Source organism: Delphinus delphis, chromosome 1 (assembly GCF_949987515.2).
Source record: "Delphinus delphis chromosome 1, mDelDel1.2, whole genome shotgun sequence".
Taxonomy (NCBI): Eukaryota; Metazoa; Chordata; class Mammalia; order Artiodactyla; family Delphinidae; genus Delphinus; species Delphinus delphis.
The window spans coordinates 164311205-164330183 of record NC_082683.1 but is presented as its reverse complement, the minus strand read 5'-3'; positions in this window follow the sequence as shown (position 1 = coordinate 164330183).

Below are 18979 nucleotides of genomic sequence, written 5' to 3'. Positions count from 1 at the left end.
GTTTGGGATTAAGCGATACACACTATTATATCTAAAATAGATAAACAACAAGGACCTGCTGTATAGCACAGGGAACTATATTCAACAACTTGTAATAACTTATAATGGAAAAGAATCTGAAAAAGAATATATGTATATATATACACACACATATATACACATATATATCTCTCTGAATCGCTTTGCTGTACACCTGAAACTAACGCAATATTGTAAATCAACTATACTTCAATTAAAAACTTGAAAAAAATTACAGGCTTCATATATCCCCAGTGAGAGCTTCCACAAGCCCTGTGAGACCAAGCACAGCCACAGGTCAGGAGCAGAGCCATGTCTCTGTCCTGATTTGATCCATCTGTCCCCTGCCCCTCTGCTGAGACTTTCCCACCCAAGGGGCTGACTACCTGAACAATATGCCTTCCTGACCCCATCGTCAGCCACACACACAGAGGCCATGTCTGCCCAGAGCTGCTGTGTTTGTGAAGACGATGAATTATTGATGTTCTGTTGGGGCCAGGCAAGTGGGGTCTTAACCCCAAGGAGCAGAGGTAACCCCTCCAAACAGAAAGCCCCTGGAGACTCGCCTCCCTTCAGCAGCAGCTTCCCGTAGTTCCTTAAGGGAAGGACACACACTCAGTTCATAAGTGTAAGGATTTGGTTTCAGATTGATGCTAAACTGAGTCTCCTTTTTTTTTTAATTTATTTATTTTTGGCTGTGTTGGGTCTTCGTTGCTGTGCTCAGGCTTTCTCTAGTTGCGGCGAGCGGGGACTAACCTTCGTTGCGGTGGGCAGGATTCTCATTGTGGTGGCTTCTTTTGTTGCGGAGCTCGGGCTCTAGGCGTGCGGGCTTCAGTAGCTGCAGCACGTGGGCTCAGTAGTTGTGGCTCGAGGGCTCTAGAGCTCAGGCTCAGTAGTCATGGTGCACAGGCTTAGCTGCTCTGCTAAGCAGGGCTCAAACCCGTGTCCCCTGCATTGGCAGGCGGATTCTTAAGCACTGCACCACCAGGGAAGCCCAAGGCTAAACTGATTCTTAAGAGGCTTGAGAGAGAACTCTCAAGAAGACCTTCTTAAGCTGATTATCTACAGAAGCCAAGATGCGATCATGAACTTCCTTGCTCATCTCCTAGGTTTAGGTCTGGAGGGGAGCCATTTAAGGAAGTGGGCTTTGAGAAGTTGTCTGCTCTGTCTTCCTGCCCTCCAATGGGATGGCTCCCAAACAATTCGAGAGTGGTATCAAACTGCTAGGATTTGTAAAAACTTCCAGAAAAGGAGAGGGAAGAAGAACACACTAGCTGGATTTGGGTCACACAATCCACCCCTCAACCAGCAGCCACAGCAGTCCAGAAGAATAATTCGTCCACCTATGAACTACCTTCAGGAAAACAGCAGCCACCTGGAAGGCATTCAGGTGTTTGCCTACGACCTAGGGGAAGGGGGGAACCCTGAGGATCTTTTGTGCTTTGTCATGTGGGGAGATGGGAATTACTTAGCTACACTTTGTGAAATTCAGCTTAAATAGAAGGATGTTCACTCACGCTCCCACCCCCCTGTGAAAAAGCTTTAATTGATTCTGACTGCAGAAGAGCCAAGGGACATTGTGGGTTAAAACTTACACCTCCAATGAGCCAGCAAGGAGCCAGCCCTGCATACACAGCACAGTGCAGTGTGCCCAGCATATGATATCACAGCCCTGGCGATCCACCCAGTGCCCTAAGGTAACAACTATGCTATTCACAGTGTCTTTGCTTCCATAATCTCCAAAATCAAATCCAATCTAAATGTGAGATGTTTCAAGGAGAGAGATCTCTAATGAGCATTTAGACTGAATGGCAAAGCACAGTCTCTTTTTTAACTGCATTACATTGAAGGGCATACTTAGAACGATGCATAATTGAAGGTTACGTTTCAGGAGAGGAGGTATCCTCAACGTGGTATGTCAGTTTGGGAGTCTATATGACAGTGGAGAGGTGATGAGAAAGGGGCCTATACCTAGAAAATTCTTTCAAAAAACCAGACCACTCAAAAGAACTCAGCCCATTTCCTCTTCTAAAGCATGACATGTGGATCGCTCTGTCACAGGCCAACTGTGGGAAAGCTGGTATTTTATGTCCGTCCAGTGAATAGGGATATCATCTTCCTCATCTTTTTCTTGAGGGGCCTAGAATTCACACAGGTTCAGCCTATTTCCCAAGATGACTCAGCCAATACCCAAGTCTTCTGACTCCCAACCCTGTTCTTTGTTCAAAGCTCTATGTGGTCACTTGGAAAAATAGGGCGCTGTCTTTATGAGTCTCTTCCCACCTCACAGACAATGCATCTACTTGGCCTGCCAGGGGTGGGTAACCATAGAGAGGTGCCTCTTGCACACTCCATTGCACCCTTTCTTCTCCACAGTACGTCCACTGTGTGTGCAGAACTTCAGTTTCAGCACATGCACACACACACACACACAAATTATAATGAGACATGGAGATAGGAAGATAGTTCACTGGGAGATTCACAGTTCTGACCGATTCCAGATCCTAGGGTTTTCTGATCTCTCTCCTTAAAAATCATAGCCCTGACAGATGGAACCCCAGTTACACACACAGACACACAGACACACCAACACCCACACCTCCCCCAAGTTCTCAACCACTAGTCTGTCTTTCAGAGCCCCCTACTGTGGTCAGACTGGCTTTCTCAGTGGCCCAGCTCAATCAGTCTCCACACGTAGATCACACATGGATTAAGAGATAAGTAAGTGCCGCCCACTCCCACCTCATCAATCATTTAGATCCAATCTTTCATGGGGAAGGGACAGCACGTGCCATAGTGGCTCAGAACTTAGGTCACATGGAATTGGATTTAAATCTCCCTTCTCCCGCTCTCAGTCTATGGCACTACTCCAGAGAGCATCACACTGTCACCTCCAGGGGGCGCCATTCACAAGCTGCAATGTGAATGATGCCCCCAGAGTGTGGGCAGGCCATAGTCCTACCCACTAACTTGAGCCAGTGCTTAACAATCTGATCCTCAGTTTCCTTTATTTATAAAGTGACTACTTTAATGTCTACATCACCAACTTATTATTTTTAAGGTCACCTAATCTAGGATCAGGCCCACACAAGGACTGTCAGAGGGACTTGCTTTAAGGGCTTCATGAAAAGAAGTCTACAAGCCAAAGGTTTCCCGTCCCTACCCATGAGCTTTACTTAATTTGCCAGCCAATCTCAAACCCAGGTAGTTTTTACTACCTAGATTCTTCATGGAAAGGAGTAAAGTTGAGGAGAACAAAGCCACTATGGGACAGCTGAAGTTTGGATTAGAATGGTAAGGAGCCATCCCCACCATCCACTCCTAACCTGCCCCCATCGGACATGCCACCTCATCCTCAGAACAGAGGAACCATGAGACTCTCACCCCTACTCTTCAGGCAAGGGATTTGCATATAGAATTAACAAGGATAAGAGTTGGATACGAAGGAAAATAATCTCTTACATTTTTATCATGTTGTACATGTCATATAGTTTGTTGTAAGTGGCTCTTCCCAGCTAGGGTTCTGGGAGACAGTTATGCTCTAAGGCTAAAGGGCAGACGCCTTCATACATACAAGCATACACATCATACGTAATGAATTGACTTCTCTCCTTCTCATGGTACTATCTATGTACCAAGGTTAAGAGAATTGAGAAAATCATCACTCAAGTTGTCTTCAGTGTTCCTTAGCTAGGATGAGGAACCCAGGAGATAAACAAGGAAGATAACATTATTCCCAATTTACCGATGAGAAAACTGAGTTTAGAGAGGTGAGTCACCCATGGTGACAAGACAAATAAGAGACAGAAGTAGAATTTGGTCTCCAAACTCCAAACCAAATGCTCCCAAAGGCACTCACATAGGTGCCTAAGATGTGTCTTAACAGCAACTGTAATCCTCAATCACGTGAGCGGGAGCTCAGAGACTTTCAAGGAGAAAGGGACTTAAAGTTCATCTGCTGCAATGCTCTCATTTTACAGATGAGAAAACATCGTAACAGGTGTCATTGCAATGTCCACTTCTCTCTAATGAGGTTGTTTCCACATTCCAGTTAATAGTCCATATTAATGTAACTTTTCTAATGTGGACATAATGGATTCTGCTAAATAAAAAAGATGCAGTGGTATCTATTCTTTTTCATTAACTGAATCACTTTGCTGTACACCTGAAACTAACACAACATTGTTAATCAACGATACTCTAATAAAAAATAAATTTTGTTAAAATAATAACAATGATAAAAGTAGAAAAAATGCAATGGTAACAGATGGATTCAACAAGTCCTGTCTTTTTAGTGACATATTTATGTCCAGTGCCCTGGCTGGCCAGAAACTAGCAGTGTGACCTGAGGAAGGTCACTTCAACCTTTCCAGGCTGGATGGAGTTTCCTCATTCAGATAATGAGGAGTTTGGATTGGAGAATTTACTTTCCATTAAGGTCCCTTCCAACTCTAAAATCCCTTACCTGTGAAAGTACTTTAAGAGGTCATCTACTACAGCCATCCCTACCCCAAACCATTGTTGAAGAGCAGTTTTAGTCCCACTTCATCGTTCTTTGTGTCTCTCATTCTGCAGATGGCTTTGGAGAAGGCACGTTTTTAAAACCTGTAGGTCCAAGCAACATTAACTCCAAACAGCCAGACCAGCCCTTCAGACATTAAAAGACAAGAGTGTCCCATTCCCCAGACGCAGCCCTAAGGCACCCAGCTCTGTGCCAGAGTGACGTCTACACTCACATTGGCAGAGCCCTCTTCCTCAGACACCCAAGATTTACTGCTCTAACCTGAGGCAGCCACCTGCTTCTGAGCCTCTCTACCCTGGAACGGAAGCTAGGTACAAGGTATTCCCAGCAGCTCAGTTTCATGTGATCAAAGTCTGTCTGATGGTGGCAACTCTTCTACAAGAGAAAGAATATCAGGTGTCCAAAGGGGTTATTGAAAATAGGAAGTCAGTGTATAGAGTCCAATAGACACTAAGAAGATGACAACAGCAGGTAACAAGTTGGACAAGACAAAATATGATGGAATTTAGAAACGCAGAGCTTCACTCAAAATTGAGGGTTTTTTTCTTAATAATTTGTATTTGAGGAAGTATAAAAATACAGAAAGTAAAAAGAAAGAAAACTAAACTAGATAAAAAACACCCATAGTTTCTCCACTCAATAAAAGAATAAAAGATCTTTTATTCCACAGAATAAAAGATGAAGCATCCTCTATAGCCTACTCTCTGGAGCTCCCCTTCCCCCAAGACCCCCATAAAGTCAGACACATACCACACACACACACACACACACACACACACGTATGCATATGTGCACACACACGGGCATACTTAGTCATAAGACCGTTCTCATGAATTTAGGGTCTAATCTTTTAACACATTTCATAACTCAGTTTTTGTTTATATATCTAGATCAGATTCATTTAAGGGAGCATGAAATGCTCTGTAATAACGAATCACAATCTCTGAGTTTTTACTTACTGGTGATGCCTTATGGGGATTTTTGCACTTAAGATACCTCTTGCTTATTCTAAAATATATGGTTTCCATTACACAAATGTATATATATTTGCAAATTTATATATATGTACATAGGTAATATAATATGCCTATTTATCCCACTAATGATAAGGTACTTCTAATCAGAGGTCCACTCACAAATACCTGCACTACTTCTCTAGCGATTCTTTGGATTCCTGTGTCTGCCCTCAGGTCCATATGAACACTCAGTCCTTGTCTGGCATAAAAAAGTTATAGTATCAGAGGTTTACATCTGGTTTTAACTAGAGAACTAATGGATAAAATCTTGTTTGTCTTTTGACATTTCCTTAAAATAAGAAAAAGTAGTCAGTCCCATTTCATGATGGGGCCACTGAAACAATGTCATTATTGTCATAAATAGAGAAGGATCAGAGAAGTACCAGGTCCAAAACTTACAGTCTTTCCTGACCTTAATCAGGCAAACAATCATACAGACCAGTGAAACACTGCCTTGAAGGCTCTTCAAGACCTACTTCCGGATCTCAAGAACTACTTCAACCTCTGGTTTTGCAGTTGAGCCACAGAGCATGGGGAAAGTGCTCAGTGCTGGGAAGGGGGATGGAAAGTCAAGTTCCGGACTTGGGGTGCTTGACTTCCCAAGTCATGTGAGGTCCGTCCTAGAAAGCTGGGAGTGAGCGTCAGGTTCTAGCCATAAATCCTAGAGGCGGGACCCTGATTTTCAAATGATACTCCATGGAGCAAAGGAGATGACTATAGAGCAAAGTAGTGACTATGTCAAGCACTGTGTTGAAATACTGAGGTCACTTTCAGGCTCTACAACAAAGAATTCTGTGATCAGTTAGCAATGTCTGCCATTGGCACTGAGGGAAAATATCATGATGTTACCTGTATGCAACTTCTATATTGAAAGAAACTATCAAAATTAAAATGTTAATATTCCTATTAGATGCCAACTGGTTTCCTTATAACACTCCTCTTCAAACGTTCATTTGCATGCTCCCTAAAAAGTTTTTGAATATCTATGTATTTTTTTAGTTGACATCTAAAATTTTTCATCATAAGTTTAGAATCACAAAGGGTGTGATTTATGGGATGTTATAAATATTAATATTTTAAGATAAATACTAATATTAGTCTTGTAAGTATATGAGATGGAATTTAAGTAACAATTTAATAGCCACCATTATCCATTTTTTTTAAATAAATGAGCAACCCTTTATGTCAGAATATTTGCAACACTCCTTTTCCTCCTTGATTTTAGTTTCTTTCTATTTCTCTGCAAGTTTTTATCCTAATTAATATAATATTTTATTTGCATAAAAGTGTTTTATCATAATTCACTGCAATAAAATATGTTTAAGTATTTGATAACTATAAGGTTTTAAGAGTTTTTAAATTTTCTCCTGGATTGAGTTATTGTTATATTTATTAATATAAAATTGATCAAAAGAACATGAATATATTAAAATTTTCACTAAATAATTATTAAACACATGTCATTTTTAAAATTACATCTCTTCATAAGATTGATGAGGCTGGTTTTTTTCAATTAGGTCTTCTATATGCGGATAAAATTACTTATAGCTAGACTGAGACAGAGTTTAGGATCTGTTTAGGAAAATTGTGAAAGATTTTGACATGGGCAAAAGAGATTTTGGGGTGTTCTTTCAATGAAAATCTGTGTGTTGCCTAGAAAGATGCCCCTGCTCCCACGAAGGTTATCTGATTCTATAGGGTTACATGACTTTGGTTGTCTTTCACAGTTTACTTGACAACTCTGCAAACTGTAACACATTGAAAGTAATAAAAATTATTCTTGTCCATAGAAAATGTAAACTAATTCTGTCCAACAGAGATACAATTGATTTCTGCTTTTTAGAAAACATGAATCCAAACATTAGATTCCATTACCTTAGAAGATTATAAGCAGTATTGCATCTATTAGCAGATTCATTACAACATTTATGATTGCCTGTATATATGTATGTCAGGATTTTTCCTTTTTGAAAATTATGTTGTAAAAATCAGTTATATTTCTACTTTTTTTATAGACAAAAGCACTAAAAAATTTGTTCATATATATGAGATAGATAGATAGATAGATAGATAGATAGATAGATAGATGATAGGTAGATGAGAATGGAAGTTTAGTTACAGCAAAGTCACTCTATCTGATGTTCTGAGTATAGGTCAAAAATCATATAATAATCTACAATCAACATTTATTTTAATGGTTTTAGGACTAAACTCAATTTAGTCCTCCTTCAGTTTTGAGCCCCAGGGAAAGACTCCGAATGGGAGAAAGTTATTCATTTACTTTGTAAAGTGGAAGCAGGGTGCTTGTAAATAAGAAGGTAGGAGAGAAACACTACAGGCCTGTTTAAAGAGAGAGAAATTTTAGGAGAGAACATGTGTAGGAATGGAGAATATTGATATTGATTCCCTTAAAAGTTCTCTGGAAAGTCTTTGTGAACCTTCATGAGCATATGTGCACAATGTGAAGAGCATTCCTTTAAGTCAACTGGGAGAAAAGCCACCCCATGCAGAGCCGTTGAATTCAACAGAACCAGCTGAGAGTCCTCCAGACTTTGACTTTGTTTCCCAATTTTCAATCTTTCCTTCCTTCCTGATTTAATTCTAGCATCCACCTTGCTGGACTCCAAGTTTCTTCCAGCAATTTCTGTACAAGTCTTGGTTGCTTTGCCTCTGGGATATGAACTGACTCAGTCTTTGATTCACTAATGCCCTGAACTCACCTGACCCTTTTGGTTTGCTTTTCCGCACAATCTTCCCCTTATGCCAGGAAGTGTTTACAAAATGCTTTTTAGGCTTCCACCTCCAAAGTTTTCAGGCACTAAAACCTGTGAGAGTAGAGGCCCAGAACACCCCACAAAGAGCACAAATTTATTGTCTCATGCTTTAATTTAAACTTTCACTTGAACTTTGCCTTCTATTTTGCAGTTTGTCAGCATCCATCTTAGTTTTCTAAGATATTTAAAATCACCTGCCACTGAATAAAATTGATTCTCAAAGAGGAAATGTCAGGATTATCTTGTGACTTAGAGTACCTCCTTGCATTTCACCAGGAAGTTCTGTTTAAAAAGTGTCTCACGAAGCCATTAAAAACCATGACATGACATGCAATCAGGTCAGACTTAGCAGAGCACAGGCCCTGAGAGAATGAAGCATAAGTTAGGTAAGTTTTAAATTTGGGAAGAAGGTGGATAAGAAGGTTGGGAACATACAACCCTTCCATTACAAATGGATGTTGTAATGGAGTCCTAGACAGTTGTGGGGGAAAACATCCTGGAGATACCCGGAGAAAGAAGGCACTAGGAAGGCATGGCAAGAGGAGAAGGAAGGGTGCAGTAGAAATATACAAAGGATAGATTGTTCACGATTTTGGACAGTCATCCTCCAGATCAACAAAGTTGTAGTCAATAGCACATAATATAGGGAGGAAACAGAGCTAATGCTTTTATTCATACTTCTAAGGAGCATAACCCAAAGGCTAGCCTCCTTTGAAATGACAGCTTCAAAACTAGCCCCTGAGTCAGGAGTGCTCTAAGCAAGAACGTCACTTTAGGAGGTGGCAAGAGAAACACTGAATCTTCCTCACCAGAGAGGACAATTTCAACCTCTCCTTTTATCCCAGGCAGAATTAGAAACATATGCTCATTATTTTCAAGGTTGCAGGGAGAGAAATAAAAACAGCCTGTTATTTTCATACCTCATTTCCAGAATGGACAAGAGAGAACACATAGCCCAGAGGAAAATGGGCATCCTCTTCAGGTCCTTGGGATGATGGGATCTGCTCCATCCTTGAAGCCCAGCAGAGGGAGGACCTACTCCCACAGGTTCACGTACAGCAGGGACCAAGACATTAGCTTGCTTTGTTGATAATAATTTTATTGGCTCCCATCATCCTCTAAATCATGGGGCATCTAAATGATAATGCACTATGATGAATGGGCTGAATACTTATCAGAAGTTCAATAATTATTGATCCAAGGGCAAGGTTGGGACAACTGGGTGGAAGCCACACATATGAAGAAGGCTTTATTGCTGCCCTCAAGGAGTCTTCCTTCTAATGCATGCAAGATGGTCAATAGCCAAGTCCTTTAAATATGTCCATAGTGGGGACTTCCCTGGTGGTGCAGTGGTTAAGAATCCACTTGCCAATGCAGAGGACATGGGTTTGATCCCTGGTCCAGGAAGATCCCACATGCCACAGAGCAACTAAGCCTGTGTGCCACAACTACTGAGCCTACATGCCACAACTACTGAAGCCCACGCACCTAGAACCCTTGCTCTGCAACAAGAGAAGCCACTGCAATGAGAAGCCCGTGTACTACAATGAAGAGTAGCCTCCGCCAGCTGCAACTAGAGAGAGCCCACGTGCAACAACAAAGACCCAATGCAGCTAAAAATAAATAGATAAATTTATTTTTTAAATGTCCATAGTGCATATAGGATCAATCCATCAATAATTATATATTACTCATCCACTTTGTATCAAGCACCACACTAGACACTATGAGATTCTCAAAGAAGCAAAAGATTTGCGACCTGACTTGAAAATGTTCACAAGCTGGTTGGGCAAATGGGATTCACCCACATGTGACATTTGTTGAGCAACAAAGAGTCAAAATGTTTCACAGGCAGGAATGGGTGTTCAGAAAAAGGAGGGGTCAGTGAGGTCTGGAACAGTCCTAGAAGGTTTTATGGAAAAAGAGACATTTAGCCAAGCCAGAAGAATAATTAGTATTTGGGCAGAGCTGAGAAAGAAGACACACTTTACAAAGACAGCAGTTGGGGTAGAGGCACTGAGGAAACAACAGCCATAACAGGAATTGAGAGCATGGAAGGAACACCAAAGATGGGGCATGATGGTGTGGACAGTCTGTGTCAGGAGTGGTGGGAAACAGAGTCAGATTAAGGAAGGTCAGGCAGAGAAGGTAGGCTTAACAAGGTCATCAAAAGAGGTTATGATTGGGCTTCCCTGGTGGTGCAGTGGTTGAGAGTCCGCCTGCCGATGCAGGGGACATGGGTTTGTGCCCTGGTCCAGGAAGATCCCACATGCCGTGGAGCGACTGGGCCCGTGAGCCATGGCCGCTGAGCCTGCGCATCCAGAGCCTGTGCTCCACAACAGTGAGAGGCCCTTGTACCGCAAAAAAAAAAAAAAAAAAAAAAAAAAATTAGCTCTTGAGTAAGGAAAGGACATAGAAAAGCAAAGTTTTGAAAAGAGCATCTTGAAATAAGTGTGTTAATCTAATTGGATATGAGTTTTATCTTGAAGCCTAACCTGGAGAAAATGCTGGAAGAGGTAAGCCCCAAACTCAATTTGCAGTGTTCACAGTGCTGTGTGCACAGCAGTTGGCCTTCATTCAGTCATGCGTTCAGAAAACATGGAGTACCTACTATGTTCCAGGCACTGTGCTTGGCACTAGGAGTACAAATATAATGAATAAAATATCATTCTTTTCCTTGAGTCCACAAACTGCTCACCTTGGCTCTGTTAGACTGAATTGGTCACAATTCTTTATGCATGACACAAGCAGCAGTTTAAAGTGTGCTTGTGTGGTTGGACAAGCTCTCTTGAGCTTCTGCTATCTTGATGAGAAGAGCTTCCCCCACAGACCTCCTGCCCCTTCAGCCTGGACCCAGAATGAACATGTATAGAGCAGAGTTTCCCAGCCAATCCATGGACCTGAAGCCTGGAGGAACATCAGCTGACCAGCAGATATACAAGAAATAAATGCCTATTGTTACAAGCCGGTAAGTGTTTGTGTTTGTTATACAGCAATAGCTGACTGATACACTTGCTCTCAAGGCCCTCCCTAATCAACCCACAGTCTACATTTCCAACCTTATCTCCTACTTCTCCTCTACACATATCTTACAGTCCAAGTAAAGTGGACTACTCACTGGGCCCTCAACCAACCCTACTTTCCCACATTCGTGTCTTTATTTGATTCAAATCTCACTACCAACATCATTCTATCTCTGCCTATCAAAATCCTACTCATCTCATGTGCTACCTTCCTCTAAAGCTTTTCCTAATTCTAACTGTAGAGATGTGAACCACCCTAGACTGGCTCAACCCTATCTCCTCACCCCCAGCCCTACTCACTTGTCTTACATCCAGGCCAGACTTACCTTAGTGATAGCTCATGTTGTTTCTATGGTTACAAAGCCCAAGCCACCACTGCTGCCACCACAGACCAAAAGGCACTCATGGTTAAAAACTGACCATATCTGTGCACTGGACAGACTGGACCCACTGAAGCTCTGGCCTCCCAAGCGACCCCCTGAAGGCTGGATAGCACAAACCCAAATTGGGAGGAAGTTGGTGTCCACGGAGCAGACTTTAGCTAAAGACAAAGAGGAGAGAGGTAAGAGCCCCCTCTTCCTTTTTTATGACTTTTCCATGCAGTATCTCTGGATATGGCCCATGTGATGGAGCAGCCATCTGGTTCCCTGCAAAGCTGCAACCAGCTTAGCAATGCACCATCTTGCATTTGCTTTCCCTTCCTGCCTCACTTCCCTTTTTGCCTCACTGCTATTTCCCTGGGATTGCACCCCCAATAGAGTATTGCATTATAAGATTTTGTTTCTTTTTTCCTAGAACTTCAGCTGACACACTAAATAAATATGATTTCTTCCTTTGCCCCCAAATGGTACTTTTAACATCTCATTGATGATACTCTTTTCATTCTGCTTTGTGTTAAAGCTATTTCTGATGGATCCACCCACACCATTTGCTATGTACTTTATATGTAGTGGGCACTCAATAGTGCTATAGTTAAATGAAATTAAATTTATATCATTAAATTCAAGTCAATGAGTAAAAACAATCATTCTAGTGATCAAAATATATTTGTCCCATTGGTCCCATGAACTCTACTCCAAAACTCTACTCCAATTTCTGCTTTTCCCAGAAGTATTGACACAAAACAATGCTTTGTTCCATTGGACCTCACTGTAAATAGAAATATGAATACTTGCAACAACTTCGTGGGGATGCAGAAAGGCAGAGAAAACATGTGGCTAATTAAGGACTGGGCAGGAGACAGTTAATATTTGTAAATCCTTAATAGAATAACAGAGTTACCACCCCCTTGCCAGCATCATGACAACATCCTCCTTCCACCTCTGTGTAAAGAGTACTTCTAGATGTTTCCAAACACAGCATGTTCTCATAAATCACAGTGGCATTAACTGAATCTCCTTAGACTCACAATCTATCACTACAATGATAACAACAGGAAAAATATTACAAAATCCAACGCATTATTGATGCATTGTATAACGAATGCCCATTCAGTAATTACACTCCCTCCTATTAAAAATGCAGGGTAGTGTAGTTGGCAAGAATTAAAATGTTTGCTATAAAAATAAATTTGAGGATTTTCTCTTTTTTTAATTTTTATTGGAGTGTAGTTGATTTACAATGTTGTCCTAGTTTCAGGTGTACAGCAAAGTGAATCAGCTACACATATACATATAGCCACTCTCTTTTTAGATTCTTTTCCTGAGGATTTTCTGATTCAAATGCACTGTTGTTGTAACGTTGGGCATATTTATGCCAGGATACTTACAAGCACCATTACCTCAGCATAAGCAGTGATTCACTTGTTTTTACCCACTCTCCATAACCCCCTTCCCATGCCTCCACCACCAAATCCTCACTTGTGGCCCACTCTCTGCAGAGGATCCTTTTCTTATAGCCAGAGGCTTAGGGCATGGCAAAGTGAGTAACAAGTCAGGGTCCCAAAATGGGACAAAAACAGGGAAGATTTCCAAAACGTTGTACATGGCTCTCCAGAAAAGAGCATGGATAGAGCCACAGTGATAGGACAGCTAACGGACAACAGTCCTCCTCCCCTGAACTCGTGGTTTGGAGCCCCACAACCAACTGGGGCTCGGGGGGGGGATGATCTCCCTGTGGAAAGGATTCATCGTGGCCACAAATCAATCTTAAACAGCCCACCCCACCAACATAAATGCTCCAGAAGGTCACATCCTCCCATCCAGACTTCACCCCACAGGTTGCCCTCTTGTGGTTTCCTTTGCCCTCTGAGTATGGTTCACTTTCATGCATTTTCCAGAATAATCATTTTGCAAACAGAAGAGCAGGTGATACAGTGTTCTGGGATCCTGAGAAAGCCAGGGATAGGGGCAGGGGGGGAGCAGCCTTTGAGCAAAGGAGGTTTCAGTTCCATGAGACATGTAGACACTTTCTTATTAACAGATAAACAGGACTTTTTAAAGTTTCATTTGCCTGAAAACATTATTTTGAAACAGACCCTTTCTACCATTTATAACTAGAAATGTTTTATTCCTAGACTCAGAAAAAGTGAGAGTAAAAGATAATTCCCTGGGGGACATTGACAACCTGGACCCTGTGAATGAAGATGAACTGAGTAAGGAGGAGCCTGGAAGATTTGTTCTATCAAGAACAGTTAAGGGGACTCAAGCACTGTTCTAGATTGAATTGGCTCTCCCAGAAAAGACATGTTTAAGTCCTCACCCCCAGAACCACAGAACGGGACCTTATTTGGAAATAGGGCTGTTGCAGATATAATTACTTAAGATGAGGTCATACCGCCATAGGGTAGACCCTTAATCTAATATGACTGGTGTCCTGATAAAAAAGGGAGAGAGACACAAAGGGAAGATGGCCATGTGAAGACTCAGAGACACAGGGAGGATGCCATGAGAAGATGCAAGCAAAGATTGGAGTGATGCCGTTACAAGTCAAGGAACTCCAAGGATCATCTGCTATCACCAGAAGCTAGGAGAGAAGCATGGAACAGATTCTCCCTCGGGAGGATCCAACACCGCTGACACCTTGATTTCAGACTTCTACATTCTAGAACTACGTAAGAATAAGTTTCTGGTTTTTTAAACCACCCAGTTCATGGTGCTTTGTTACAGCAACCATAGGAAACCAGTATGGATGCTGACCATGGAAAAGCTGTCTCCCCACATGAGAATGACTGCTACATCAAACAGGGTGTATACTACCTCTGTGTGGAGTCAGCAAGAAGAAACAGGATCACTGGTTGCAAGACACAGCTCAACATAAAAAGAATCATGTAACAATTAGAGCTGCTTACCTAACTGAGTGTGGACCACCCAGAAGTCCATGAGACCCTTCACTGTATTTTGACTGTTCCTACAGAATCTAGATGACATTTTATAAGGGGGATGGTACAAAGGGTTCATAGTTAAGATGATATTTTCACCTCTAAGATGCTTTAATTCTGTGTGGTTTTCACAGATATGGTTTGCCACCATCCCCATCCTGATCCCCCAAGGAGAGCCATAGGGTTTAATGAGTCTCTGTACACCTGTACCTATTTGCCCTGAGGTGCTGGTGTATTATACATGTTTGCTAACATATTTGCATTTCTTATTTCGTTTCATGATGCTGGTAATGGAATGGGTATGCATTTCCTCAGTACTCACCTGTTTTGTTTTGTTTTATTTTGTTTTTTGACAGGAGGAAATGCTGTAATGTGCTGATGGTAATGGGAAGTGGTGGCTGGTTTGCAGATGGATGATCAAGATTAAAAACAGAAAAAAAAAGAAAAGAAAAGAAAAAAAAAAGCTTTGCATCAGGACACAGGACGCTGTTTAATCCATGGGGAGAAGGCTTGTATGTCTTGCACTAACAATTACCTAAAACCAGTCAAGACAATTCCTGGCACTTTTTGGGTTGCTTTTCCCAGCTTTGAAATAAAATGCTATTTGCATTCCTTAAAAATCTAAGCAGTGAGATGAGTAACGTGTCTTACAATTAATGAGTTACATTTAAACCTGAGCAGCAACTCCGTGTGATCTCCAAGTCTAACAGATCGGGGAGGTCTTGTAAATGAAATTGCTATTCAGCAAACATATGTCCTTGGTGGTCCCTATTGGAGGACAGTCAGTGGGAAAACAAAAACAAGGAAAACCAATTACTGCAATTTGTACACCAAGAAGGACTGCATTCGATCTATGTGTAGAAAAATTCCTGGGTACAAATGGAAAAATGGCACTTAAGTGGTTTCACCATCATTTTTACTGATGACTTTTCACAAGTATCAAAAGGCAGAAGATGAGAAGTGAGGGAAAAGGGCTTATGGTAACAGCAAGTTACTTCCAGCCTCTGGTTTGGATTACTCTACCCCATAACGACTACAGTGAGATGGGCTCTCTAGTTGATAGGAAAGAGAGCGAGAGATCTTGCTAATGATTAGTTAAACCAAGTGACTCTGTCTCTGTTTCCACCCCAGCTGGGTATTTTACAACAACTCAATTCTGACACTAACCATCCAGGGTTATTATCAAACTCCACAGACTTAAAAACTCAGCCCTCCACAAGACCACGCTTATTCCAGCTTCCAGACACAAGTTTCAGGGGTCCCCAGGCCACCCACATGTCTGACAAAATTGTTACAAATTTGGGGGTTCCCAGGACCCCCTCAGGTTCAATAATTCACTGGAACAACTCACAGAACTCTGGAAAGTGCTAAGTTACAATTGCAGTTTATTACAGAGGGTCCACACAGGGCTGGGTCTGGGAGGGAGTCAGAGCCTCCGTGCCCTTCCCCTGTAGAATCAGGCACATCCCCATCCCAGCACATCACTGTGTTCATTAGCCAGGAAGCTCCACTGAGCTTCAGTGGACAGAGTTTTTATTGGCATTTGATTACACAGGCATAACTGATTCAATCATTGGCCACACTATTGAACTCAATCTCCAGCCCCCTCCCTTCCTCAGAGGGTGAGTTGGTCCAAGGTTCCAACCTTCTGATCACGTGTCTGGTCTCTCTGGTGACCAATATCCAACTTGAAGCTAAGGAGGGATCCACCACAATTCACCTCATTAGCATTACCAAGGTACTCCTTCACTCAGGAAATTCCAAGGGTTTTTGAAGCTCTGTGCCAGGAACCAGGGACAAACACCCCCAAATTCCATCACCGACCCAGTCCCGTCCCATCTCCTGTGTTCACCACACACTTGACAAGCACAGATGTTTTACAGGGAACCCAAGACGTCTGGCCTCACCCCGTCCCTAGGCAGGGACGCACTCAGTTATTCCTCTATCTGATATAAACTTTTAAAAAATGTCATCAACTTGACCTCACAGTATCTTCTATAGTACTCTGCTACATGCAAGTAGTAAGTAAATGCCATCTGCAGTAGTAAAAGGAAAGGGACAGACAGAATCGTTGAGCCTGGGTTCTGTCATCATCTCTCACTAGGCTCAAGTGAGGACAGACCTAGGAATGAAGCCCTGTGCTTGTTCTGTTAATAGACATATGGTTCTGGCAGAACTCAAATGTAAGCAGTTATTCCTCTTTACTTTAGACTCTGAAACCAATCACTAACATTTCATGAGCACTTAAGCATTTTATATGTATTTAATTATTCAAGCCCCTCAAATATCTTATGAGATATTAACCAATCCCCTCTTGATGGACATTTAGATTGCTTCTGAGGTTTTTCTTAACAAAAGCAGTATTACAGTGGAAAACAAGGGTAAGTCCTAAGGTTTGGTGTCATGAACCAAAACTTCAGCCACTTATTATTATCCCCATTTTATAAATGAGGAGACCAAGGCACAGAGAAAATAAGGATTATGGTTACAATTTCAAACAATATGGAAAGGTATTAAATGATAAGTTAAAATCCCCCTCCCTCTCCGACCCTCAGACTATTCACTAAAATTAATAACTATTAAAATTTCATTGTGAATCCTTCCTTATTTTAAGAATATCATTCAGTTAGGACAGTAAAATAGATGATAGACAGAGAGATAGATAGCTCTTTTCTTTATAAAAATGGAATCATAGTAAAATATATATTCCTTTTTTACTTAATGTTATTAATTGGCTATTTCTCCATATTAGCACGTACAAATTTACCTTAATCTCCTTAACGATATATCATAATGTATTTAATCCATCCCCTCTTGATGGACATTTACATTGTTGCCAATTTTTTTCTTAGTAAAGCAATATTACAGTGAATGACGAGGGTAAACCCCAAGGTCTGAGTATCATACACCAGCACCTCATTTATCTCTCGTCCCTCATCCAAAGCCATGGTAGAATCACAGATACCCTCACAATATTGGCCCTGAGACAGCCTCAGAGTCTGTGCCCCAGCAGTGTTCACAAAGTTCTGCAAGAAGCATCTTGGGTCTGTGTTTCTGCTCAGTGCAGGGATGCAGACCCCAATCAGGGAGCTGTCCCTCCCACCAAAACCAAGCAGAAGGTAAAACTTCCCAGTATATCAAAACAACAGAGAACACAGAAATAAAACACCCAAGCAGTTGGCCAAAACACAGAATACTTATATCAGAGGAAAGCCCAAAACCTGACCTGGACCTTCCATGGGGGGAGGAGCATCCTGAGTGGAAAGGGCAGGTATTTCAGAGTCAGGAGCCACTGCAACCCTGCCTTTTACCAGTGATCTGACCTGAGCATTAGCCCCGTTTCCTGATGTCTAAAAGGCAAAAAGGAATAATAATTTGGAGCATACAGAGGAAAAATTTATGAAGAAATGTTACATAAAGTACTGTGATACCAGCTAATGATACCTTCCAAATATTCCCTCACATATGCCCAGGTAGCCAGAGATGTTTGTTATCATCTTGTCTATGCAACACTTCATTCAGGCACTTTACATCTGCAATCTGCTTCATCCTGTAGTAAAGATGAAAGTAGGCAAAATCTTCCCCAGTTTACCTATGGAGAAAGTATGGGAAAGTAGAGAAGTATGTAAGGGGCAGGCGGTTATAGTTATAGCTGAAGGCACTTGACAAGGAGAACCAGAACCAGAATGCTGCTGGCTGCCAGCTCAGAGGGCTTTTTCTAGTCATTTACATCCTGTTTTTTGCTGTGGACATCAGTACATAATATAATGCCATGTTCTATCATCTCTGGACTGGAGTAAAAGATGTAGCAAAGTGTATCATTATCATGTACCCACTTTTGTGACTCTATTTTCCCCATTTTCCTGTGGTGGCTTAATTCCCCTGGATGCACTGTTTTCATTCTACAATCATTAGCTGCAGACATGAGTTGCCAGGATTAGAGAGCCACAGTCAATCTGTGTGATAGATGGTGGTCCTGTGTTCTTGCCTCTCCTGGCCGGGGCAGCTCATGTCTTGCCAGAACCAGACCCCAGAGCAGCAGGCTCCGCATAAGAACAAATGAACCGCCATCAGCTTAATGCAGGGCATGACCAAAGGATGCTGAGTGTTAATAGGCTGGATTCCCTCTCGGGAGAGCCTAAAGACAGGGATCAGAAGTGAAAGGATTAATAATGCTGGATAGTTCCTAGGCACTTAGTACGATGATTCATCAGCCTTATAAAGCACTTAGCAAGACCGTTGCAGAGTTAATATATACACTTTCAATGCAGGATGGCACAGAGCAAAAACATAGGCTCAGACTTCAA